Source organism: Bos indicus, chromosome 11 (assembly GCF_029378745.1).
Source record: "Bos indicus isolate NIAB-ARS_2022 breed Sahiwal x Tharparkar chromosome 11, NIAB-ARS_B.indTharparkar_mat_pri_1.0, whole genome shotgun sequence".
Lineage (NCBI taxonomy): Eukaryota > Metazoa > Chordata > Mammalia > Artiodactyla > Bovidae > Bos > Bos indicus.
Window position 1 is genome coordinate 86,473,079 of NC_091770.1, and position 10,903 is coordinate 86,483,981.

General features: G+C 45.8%; 1 long non-coding RNA gene across 1 annotated transcript; it reads right to left on the reverse strand.

Moving 5' to 3' along the window:
• Positions 1 to 252: 252 nt before the first annotated feature.
• On the reverse strand, positions 253 to 5,925 carry LOC139185830 (uncharacterized). The gene is made up of 3 exons (XR_011569399.1): positions 5,751 to 5,925; positions 4,772 to 4,824; positions 253 to 3,325 (listed from the first exon to the last, which is right to left on the reverse strand). It is a non-coding gene; the product is annotated as an uncharacterized lncRNA (long non-coding RNA).
• Positions 5,926 to 10,903: the final 4,978 nt, after the last annotated feature.

Genomic DNA, 10,903 nt, shown 5'->3' on the forward strand with positions numbered 1-10,903 from the left:
AAGCAAAGGCAGTGTGATAGATGCTCTATGGAGGTCCCAGGGTGCTCTGTACAGAAGGCCAACGGCACAGAGAGAAAACACTTAAAATGAGTCCTAAGGAAGGAAGGCGCTCCTTAGTGCACAGAGGAAAGTACCTGGATGGCAGGGGAATAGTTCAGGCAAGGCAGCAAGAGGTGTGAGCATGGGTACATGAAGTCCCTTAACAAACAAACAAAGATTAAATATACACAGGGGAAGAAATACAATAAAAAGAACCCTATGGTAACACAGGTTTATTATAGTAAGCATTAAATTTACCCAGCTCTAACTTTCCTGGAAATCAAAGCATACAGGAAATTCACTAGATTATATAACTTTCACTGCTTGATATAAGTAAGTACACAGCTTGTCAAGGAATTATATCTTCCAAAAGTCTACCTGGCACATACTTGGTTTTAACATCAAAAGCAATTCAAAATTAAAAGCAAGATGGGTAGAATTTGTCCATTAGTCTTAACGACCTATATATGTTAGGGCTAATCGCTCAGTCATGTCCAAATCTTTGCAACCCCATGGACTGTAGCCTGCCAGGCTCCTCTGTCCATCAAATTCTCCAGGCAAGAATACTGTAGCGGGTAGCCAATCCCTTCTCCAAGGGATCTTCCCAACCCAGGGATCAAATCTGGGTCTCTTGCATTGCAGGCAGATTCTTTACTGTCTGAGCCACCAGAGAAACCCTACATATGTTACGGGAAACAATAAATAATATAATTCTAAACAGAATCCAGCACAGAACCATATTACAGATAATTAGATGCCTGCTGCTGCTGCTGCTAAGTCGCTTCAGTCGTGTCCAACTCTGTGTGACCCCATAGATGGCAGCCCACCAGGCTCTCCCGTCCCTGGGATTCTCCAGGCAAGAACACTGGAGCGGGTTGTCATTTCCTTCTCCAATGCATGAAAAGTGAAAGTGAAGTCGCTCAGTCATGTCCGACTCTTAGCGACCCCATGGACTGCAGCCCACCAGGCTCCTCCATCCATGGGATTTTCCAGGCAAGAGAACTGGAGTGGGGTGCCATTGCCTTCTCCGAGTTAGATGCCTAACCATACCTTAACTCTAACACTTAAATTACTTAGGGTTTAGTCTAAGCTGCCATGTCAGAGGCCCCCGAATACAGTGACTTAAAATAGAAATGTTTCTCTTTCACATAACATTCTGAATGCGGGCAGTGGGCCAAGGTTGGCAGGTATCTCTGCTTGATGAGGTCATTTAGGGACCCAATCTTTTTCTGTCTTGTGCTTTGCTGTCCCAAGGCTGTCACCACTGTGCACAGGAAACTCTGGCCCCTCAGAACCACTTCAACATTCCAACTCAGGAAAGATGAAAGAGCGAGCAGGGCAAGAAATTTACATGCTTTAAAAAACAAGTTGATCTTCTAGATAAGACAAACCATTGATATAAAAATAATCATCTGGTTGAAAAATCATAATAATTTGGAAATGGCATGTACCACTTCCTCTCCCACCCTATTGGCCAAAAGTTAATCACATGGACACAGTTAGGCTCCAGGGAGGCCAGGAAATGTGGTCTGTGGTTAAAGTTAAGGTTAGGGTGGACAGATGCGTGCCTACAACTCACAGGCTGCTGTTGCCAAAAGCAAAAAGGGCCATTGGCCTCTGCTGCAACATCTAAATACAGGTGTTCACAGAGAGAAACCAACTGAACAGCAAAGGAATAAGTGGCTCACTAAGGCAGTGAGCTCATCTGTCCCAAGACTTTCTATTTCTCTCAGAGAAAAAAAATCCTTTTGCTGCTGACCCTCAATTATGAGTAAAGAGAAGAGAGCATTAGAACAATTCAGGGAGACTTCCATAAACCCTCCAGGCAACGGTTCTCATTTCTGCTCCACTGAGCCCTCTGCCAAGAGAAAGGCCCACGTATGCAGGTGGTCAAGGTAACTAGCTGATGTCCCCCTATTCTCACTTCTGCCAAACGTGGGTGATGTTTAAACACCATCAGGCTGCCTCACGCCACCTAACCCATCCCACACCTTCCGCAGACTCTGAAACCCCCAACAGCCCCAAGAGGGCAGCAGCTTGGAATCCTTGTGTGGAGGTGGCATCAACAACCCAGGCCCCGCTGTCCCCAGGAACGTGTTTGCTGTGGATGAAAGGCTCTTCCTCACCATGAGCGGGACCAGGGATTAAGGAGTGGCTCTGTGACTCACGGAGACACAGAGCGGCTGCCCAGAGGACACCAAAACAGGAGACAATCGGGAGGGAATCACATAGCTGCAAGCTGAGCTGGCATTTGATGAGGCTCCAGGGACTGATGGCAGGAATTCTGCTCTCTCCCACCCAGGGGGCACCTCCCCGGGAAGGAACAAGCCCGAGGAACCTGAGGGGCACCCCTCTGGAGGACACCATCTATGCAGCAGCGGAGGCCCCAGCCAGGTGGGCCCAGATCCAAGACCATAGACAGGAGCCTTTGTGATAATCTGGTTCATGTCTCTCTTCTCAAAGACTCCAAGTTCTGTAAGAGTAGGGGTCATGCCTGTCTTCTGTCCTGCTATGTCCCTCATACCTGGCACTGACTAGGTACTCAGTAAACCCTGGTTGACTGACATCCTCCCAACTCAGGCCCACCTGAAGCCATGGTGCAAGAACGTTTTTTGGCTATCCGCTACCTGCCGAGAACTGAAACGGGTGTTTCTCCATATGGTATTTCCGTTCACATTAACAATATTGACAGTTAAGAACCATCATCCTCACTGGGACAGAACCCAGGGAGGCCAGGGCCCCTCCTAGACACTGAATTCTTGCCTCAGGACTACAGGTTTCCAGCAGAGGCAGACTCTAAAGAGAGCTCAACATCTCCAGCACGCAGCCAGTCCCTTAGCTAATGCTCACACAAACCCTGTGGGCTGCGAGTCCATTTCCCACATTTTTCAGAAGAGGAAACAAGCTTGGAAGAGTTAAATACAACTCACCCAAGTCCCTCAGCTATAGGCACCAGAGTTGGGTGTGAACCCAGGTCAGTCTGACTCCCAAGTACCAACTCCTTCCACCTACGTGGACTCGACCTTTTCTGTGGACTGAATCTTGTCCCTCTCACAAAGTTCATACGTTGAAGCCCATGTAACTGTAGAGGACGTGGGGCCTTTAAGGAGGTGATGAAAGTCAAATGAGGTCATGAGGCTGGTAAGACCAGCCCTTCTAGGAAGAGGCACCCTCTCTCCATCACGTGAGGATGCAGCAGGAGGTGGTCGTCTGCAAGCCAGGAAAAGGGTCCCCATCAGAAACTGACCATGCTGGCACCCCAGTCACAGAATTCCAATCTCCAGCACTGCAAGGGAAAATGATTTCTGTTATTTAAGCCACCCAGTTTTAGGGCATTTTTTCACAGCAGCCTGGACAGACTAATGTACGATTTTTTCTAACACGAAATAGCTCAAAGTTGAATGGAACAAGCGTGGAAGGAAGGATTCCTTTCCCCATTGTTCAATATTTTAAGGGGAAAAAATAGCCTTACTATCTCCCAAGGACATCACAGAGTTTATAGAAGAACTGGGAATTGCTGGAGGGCTGGGCCTGCTGGTTTAACTTCCTCATAAAGAATTTATGGGGCATAAGCACTTGCCAGGAGCTTCCAGAATCTCTTAAAGCAATTCCTCCCAGTCTGAAGAGCCTGCCTTATAAACGCCTGGCCCTCATCACCCCTCTCTCTAGGGGGCAATGCCTGTTCCCTCTGGAAGGTGGCAGTTCTGCCAAGAGTTGCTCAAGCCTTCCCAGATACACAGAGTGTTCAGAACAACAAGGAAAGGGATTGGCGTCTCCCCAGTTTCTGAGAGACGGAACTGGAGTTCCTTGCGGTGGGGGCGGTGGGAGGGGTCCCCGGACTCGCTGAGTAACAATCCTTGAACTCTATCTCTGGTCTTAAGACATGAGTTGAAAACCTGTCTCCCATGTCAAAGTACAATGTAAGGAAGTATGTCTGAATAAATTGTGTTAAATAAGTGAATCAATTCGTGGGCAAACAATTACATTCAAAATGACAACTAAATAATTAGAGCTATTTGAACACCATGTCAACCAGAGAGAGAGATAACACAAAAATAAAGAGGAGGAGTGAGGAAGAGAAGAAGGAGGTGGGGAAAGTGAGAGAAGTGCGTTTTCCTCTCTGTTGACCTGAGGCTCCATCAGTCCCCCTTCCAAGTCAGTCTGTCTGCCATCAATAATGGAGGCCAGGGAATGGGGGCCAGCACTGGTCGAGGGGCTGGGACTCAGAAAGAATTCCATCAAAGCCCCCTTGAGGTTCACTGCATTCTGTCCCATCTCTGCTGAATTGTGCCGAGCACAGCAGTATCTGAAAGTGTGAGGGTCTTGTCTCTGGGCTCAGCCAGTGGTCTGTCACCATGAACTCATGGCAGGAGTTCAGGGTCCTCCAGCGATCTGATGGTACCCTCCTGGGGACACTCCAGGTTTGCTGGTAAACTCCAAGTTCATGCTTCTACATGCCACGTCTCACTGATGCCTCATAAAACCCTTAGGAAGAAGGTATTGTAACCAGCTTCATTTTACAGGAAAGGAAAATAAGGCTTAGAGAGGCTCATTAACTTTTCTAACTATATAGTGAGTGACCAAGCCAGATTTGAACTCAGATCTTCTTGGCTCCAAATCCATTGCTCCTGCCACCCTTCCAATTTACCTCCCAGTCCTGTGTCCCATCTCTCCTTTACATACCCGTATACAGGTCTAGACAAATTTGGAGCTGGGCATAATTCAGACTCACCTCGACTCTGAGTGTGTTAGCCATGTGTGCCCTTGGAAGGAAATTATTTGAACCTGTTAAGACAGGGGATATAAAAGCATAGAATTTAAGCCTGAGAATGAGCCTTGTAAATTGCTGAGCCACCCCAATGTGGGTTGATGCCAAGGTCAAGGTGAATCACTGAGTGTCTACCAGCAGGAAACAAGACTGGGAGCCCGAGTTCACACCAACAAGCCTCCTCAGGCTCTTTCCTAGGAGAAAATCCCCCAGCCCTGTCCCTTCCACATCCCACCATATCCAAAAGCCTCCACTTCTCCATCAACAAATATAACTTAAACACATTTGATGATTCACAGCACAGAATAGAAAGACACCCCACCATCCTAGCGGGTACTGGCTCTGCCAAAGCAAACCCTCAAGGCTTTCAGCAGCATCACACACCCTTTTTCAAAAGTGAGTTCAGCCTTCTCAGTAGACGTTTAGCCAGAAACAAAGTTTCGAATCTACATTTTGAACTCCACTGGAAATAGAAATGCATTTGCTTTTACCACAACACGTGAACTAACTCATTTCTGAGCTCTTTGCATGATCCTGTTTTTTCATGGATGTGGTACAAGGGGGTAAGACATGAGATTTATATGTAATTCTCTTATAAATGTTTTCCCCCAGATATCTAATTATCCCATTCAAACCCAAGTACATTGTCTTCTAAGTTTCCAAGTGGTTTAATAATAGAATTGCTTCATTAACTCTGATACATGCTTGGGAATCAAGCAGAAAAATTAGAGAAGAGCTATAAAAACAAGCAGCTGCAGCCTCATGTATTTCTGAGTTCTAAACACTCACAGACTTGGCAGCTGAGGTTGTTCTATCAAAAAGCCATTGCTGGGAGCCCTTTGGTTAACGGACTGTCTGCTGTCCCTGCTCCTCCCACACCAGCCCCTCCGTCCCCCTCCCTCCCAGAGGCGGAAGTCATCCTGTCTCTCCCAGCCACTCTCACCTACTTTCTTCCCATCATCAGTAAACTGGGCTCCACTCTCTTGGATACTAAATGCACAGAACTGGGAAGACATCCACCCTCCTGCTCCTGCATCCAGTCTGTGACCACGACTCATGTAGGTTTCTTCTCCATCTCATGCAGAGACCAGGGTGGTCTGAATCACTGTGTCTCTCCACTTTGCACAGAGGAAACAAGAACCCAGACAGCGGAAGTGACTTGACCCAGATGACATTGGCCCCACCCCTCCTTCCCTCCCTGGCAGCTCTCAGGTGGAGGCCCACTGCCTGCCGACTGGGCTCCCTCCCGTATCACCCCCTCCTCCCACCTGCCCGGCCACAGCCTCGACAGTCACGGCTCACCCTCCCACCTGAACTCTTCAATCTGCCCAGGCCAGATCAAGTCCTCAACCTTTCACTTGGCATTCGGGGACCTGAGGATTCACATTCAATCTATCCTTCTCGCTACTTGGGTTACAAACTTCCAAATGGGTGGTCTTCCAGGCCACCCTGCTTTTAGTTGCCCCGAGTCTCATCTCCTTGCAACTCAGACAACCAGTCAGCATCTTTCTGCCCTCTGCGGCCCCTCCCTGGCTGAGTCGCCCAGATATCTCAGTGTGGGCCCCCCCGCCCCCAGCACCTGTGGCTCCCTGACCTGGCAGAGCCCTCTGGGAATGTGCCTCCTTTCCCCTGGGCTGTGGGCTCTGTCAGGGTGGGAGCCATGTCCTATTTGGGGGCCCAAACCTTAGCACAAATCAGATATTGAACAATCAGGCACTGTAGTGAATGAAGCACCAGGCCTTTTAAAGAGGGATAGTTCTCCACATATTAAGTAATTTCCTCCAAATTGACACTAGAATTATTGTCTATATTGTGAAGGATTTCCAACTGAATTGCTGAAATAAACTCTTTACCTTCTGGAAGTGTTGAGTAGGAAAATACTTGTACTTCGATTGTAGGTAAGACCCAAGCTGAGGGCCTTTTGCAGAGAGTCACCAAGGAGTCCCCCATGAAAAGGGTGGACCTTGAGTCAAGAGAACCATCCCTGCCCCTCAGGACCACCCCCCCACCTCTTCCTCCAAGTAGAGACTAGACTGAGGGGGACAGGGAGAGAGACACATGTCCAGGACCAGAGCTCACAGCCCAGCAGAACTGGAAGGACACATCTGAAAAGAGCTCAGCTGAAGAGCAAGAGGCCATAGGCGCAGTCAAAGGGGACCCAGCCGATGCTATCAGATGGCAAGAGCCTGGCTCCGAGAAGAGGAGGCCTCTCATAGCTGGACCAAGGGCTTTCCACTCAGCCATCCCCAGCAAGAACCTCCTCATGTCTATCAAATAGGCCCTAGCCCACGCAAAGGGATGCTAGGCATAGAGGAGGAACATTTCCTCTTGGTAATGTCTTTTCTTAGAAACATCATTTCCAGAAATAACCTGCTAACTTAGCCCACCACCACTGGCTGAGAGTGGGTCTCAGCCCACATTTAAACAATCACTAGTAAGGGAAACAGAATTATCACAACCAATCAACCTTAACTTCTTAGGAAATCCCAGGAAGCATGGAGCTCCCACAAGGGGAACAAAACTGGGGTTCTGTTGATGAGGAAGAAGGAGGGTAGTGGTTATACCAACTATGAAACTAGAATCTCAGCCCAGCACACTCAGACCTTCCCAGCTGACTTGATCCTACACACACCCATCCTGTAGGGTGACATGACCTCAGCTGAGAGAGGCAGTATCTGGATGGAGGACAAGTTCTAATCAGTGGCGTTAGAAAACCTGGATTTTTCCAATCTGTTCTGATACTTGAGAGTCATCTGGCATTGGACAAGTCACTTAACCTCTCCGAGCCTGTTTGGTCAACTGAAAATGGGATTATAATTCTTCACCCAGCTGAGGAATGGTGTGCATGCTCTGTAAAACCTTATTCCACGTAACGTGGCCACCTTGTCTTCTCTTCAAAGCAGTGTAAATATGATGGTGATATTAATATAAGATGCAGTTGGCTGGCTGGCACCAATGGTGGCTATTTTAGGAGGAGTGGTTAGCAAGAAACACGAGGCTCTGATAACCCTGACAACCATAGGTAAGACAGAAAGATGGCACATTGACTTTCTGGATTCCATTCTTATCTCCTCATCGTGAAGCTTGGTATCTGGTGATTTGTTTGTTAGATGAGGCCTCTGCCAGGGCCAGGCAGGGCCGAGCATTGGCCCGGCTGGACTACTCTTAGAATGGTCCAGAGGAGCTCTGGAAAGACACAGACAATTCCCTGCTTCCGAGGTCCCTGGGGAAAGTGCCCACTTTCTGCCTGGCTCCTTACGGTCCTTGGCACCCTAGAAGTCCAGACTACACTAAACACTGTGTGTGGGAGCCGGATGGTACAGGGCAGACCCTGGTGAGCAGTTACAAACTCAAAGAGCAGCTATATATAGATGCAGGCAGGGCTGCCCAAGAAGAGGCAACAATGATGCTCCTTTGTAAACTCAAAGTGTTTGAGGGCTTCTCTGGTGGCTCAGGTGGTAACGAATCTGCCTGCAACTCAGGAGACCCTGGTTCAATCCCTGGGTCAGGAAGATCCCCTGGAGGAGGAAATGGCAACCCACTCCAGTATTCTTGCCTGGAGAATTCCATAGACAGACGAGCCTGGCGGGCTACAGTCCATGGGGTCACAAAGAGTCGGGCACAACTGAATGACTAACACATACGAAAAGAAGTTACAGACTTGTAAACTCAAAGTGTTTGAACCATTTTTTTCATCAAGTAGATATAGAAAATATTAGATATAAACAGACATAGAAGTATATTTGTAACCAATGTGTAGGGTGTGAAGACTACCAAGGCTACAAGGTCCCACATACCCACAATGTAGCTTAAGGACCAGAATGTGGCTGGCCACATGCACCCTTCCCCATCTCATCCCACCCCCATCATTCAGGTACCCCTGGCATGAACTGTCTGTTTACATTTCCTCCTGTGCCTCACAGTTATACCATATTTGTAGCTCATGTTTCCACTTATAGTTGTACAATGTTTGAACTTTAAATAAGTAGGATGATATAAACTTATTCTTCTCCTACTTCCTTTTTTTTTTTTTTTTTTTTTGTGGATCCACCATAAATTCCTGTTCATCCTTCTTGATGCACTTATATGTAGGGTATTTGTTGTCATTGCTCTATGGCATTCCATTGTCAATACACCAGGAACTCATTTACCCCCTCTACTGTGAATGAACACTTGGGTTGCTTCCATTTGTATGCCATTAGGAACAATGCTGTCATGAGCTTCTTGATAAGATTTCCTCTAGGATGTATACCTGGGCCTGCAACTCCAGTATGTCCTAAGGTACCGGCATCTTTAGCTTTGCTGCTGCTGCTGCTGCTAAGTCACTGCAGCCGTGTCCGACTCTGTGATGCCACATTGTTTGCCAAAGGACTTGTACCAATTTACATTCCCACCAGAAATGGACAGATTCATAAATTCTCTTCAAATCTCTTTAATTAAAAAAAATCTTAATTTTAATGCTTTCTGATTTATACATCTTTACCTATATGACCTATGCTTTTTGTATCTTGTAACTTCACTTCAAGTCATAAAAATAAATATCATATTATCTTCTTAAAATTTTATAATTTTGACTTTTATAGATAGGTCTTCAATCTGCCTGAAATTAACTTTTGTAAATAGTGTAAAAAAACGATCCTTTTTTTTTTTTCTATATGGCTGTTACTATTTCTATCTCAGCACCATTAACGAAAAGTACATTTCTGGCGTTCCCTGGAGGCCCAGTGGTTGGGACATTGCACTTTCATTGCAGAGGACGTGAATTCCATTTCTGATGGGGGAACTAAGTTCCCACAAGCAGCATAGTACTCGCCCTGCCCCCCTTCAAAAAAAGGAAAGAAAAAGAAAGGTACATTTCCCCCACTAATCCACACTGCTTTGCCAAACATCAAGTTGCAATTTACTCCTGGTCCATTTCCCAGTCTACATTTTGCTCCGTTGGTTTATTTCATTGTGCCTGTCACATTGTCTTAATTACTACAACTTTACTAAGTACTGTTATCTCATGAGGCTACTTCCCATTTTTTTCTTCTGGAGTATTTTGCTTTTACTTGGCCAGTTGCTCTTCTGTGTATGTTTTGGGATCACACACACACATATGCACAAACACACAAAATGTCTGGAGTAGCATAGGACTGAATGTGTAGTTCAGAAAACAATTACATCTACATGATTTTGACTGTTTTGTATCAAAAAACATGATATATGTTTCCTTTTTTTTTAGTGTTTCATAGTAAAAATTGTATCATTTTTCTCAACCTTGGTACTAATACTTTGAAATTTATTTATATGCACTTATTATTATTTAGACTCCAAGTGTTATTTTTAACATTCTTTTTAATAGAGTAATGAAGTGCATTTGATTGTCCTTTGACTTTTCCTGCACAAACTGTATGTCTGGGTGACCCATGAATTGATGATGACAAGGTTATTTTTTTTTAATTATTCATTTTAATTGGAGGCTAATTACTTTACAATATTGTAGTGTTTTTTGCCAAACACCGACATGAGTCAGCCACGGGTGCACATGTAAGGTTTTTTTATATCTATATTCTAGCTGATAGTTGAGGGAATTTGCTATTCAGTCACTCAGTAGTGTCTGACTCTTTGCCACCCCATGGACCGCAGCATGCCAAGCTTCCCTGTCCTTCACTATCTCTTAGAGTTTGCTCAAAATCATTTCCATTGCGTTGGTGATGCCATCCAACCGTCTCATCCTCTGAGGGAATTATAGAATTAGATTATCACCATTTCACAATGCCTGTTGAATTAATGGATACAGGCAATGATTGTCAGTAGCTGCTAGTATCTCTCCAAAATAAACAGCCAGTTATTATGCACCTCTTAACTGAAGAACACAAGAGTACCCTACGAAGTAGCCTTGCCTAAAAAAATCCAATCTAAAATTGATCAAGCCTTTAGACCCAATTGTTAATTTACAGGAGAACAAGTATAGCAGAACCTGTTAAATGACACCATGGGCATGCAATAGGCAAAATCCACAACAAACAACCCAGTTTCCTTATCAAATAAATTGCAAGGGAAAATAACAAACCACGGAGAAGCATCTATAGCTACCAAGAGATCCAAGAGACA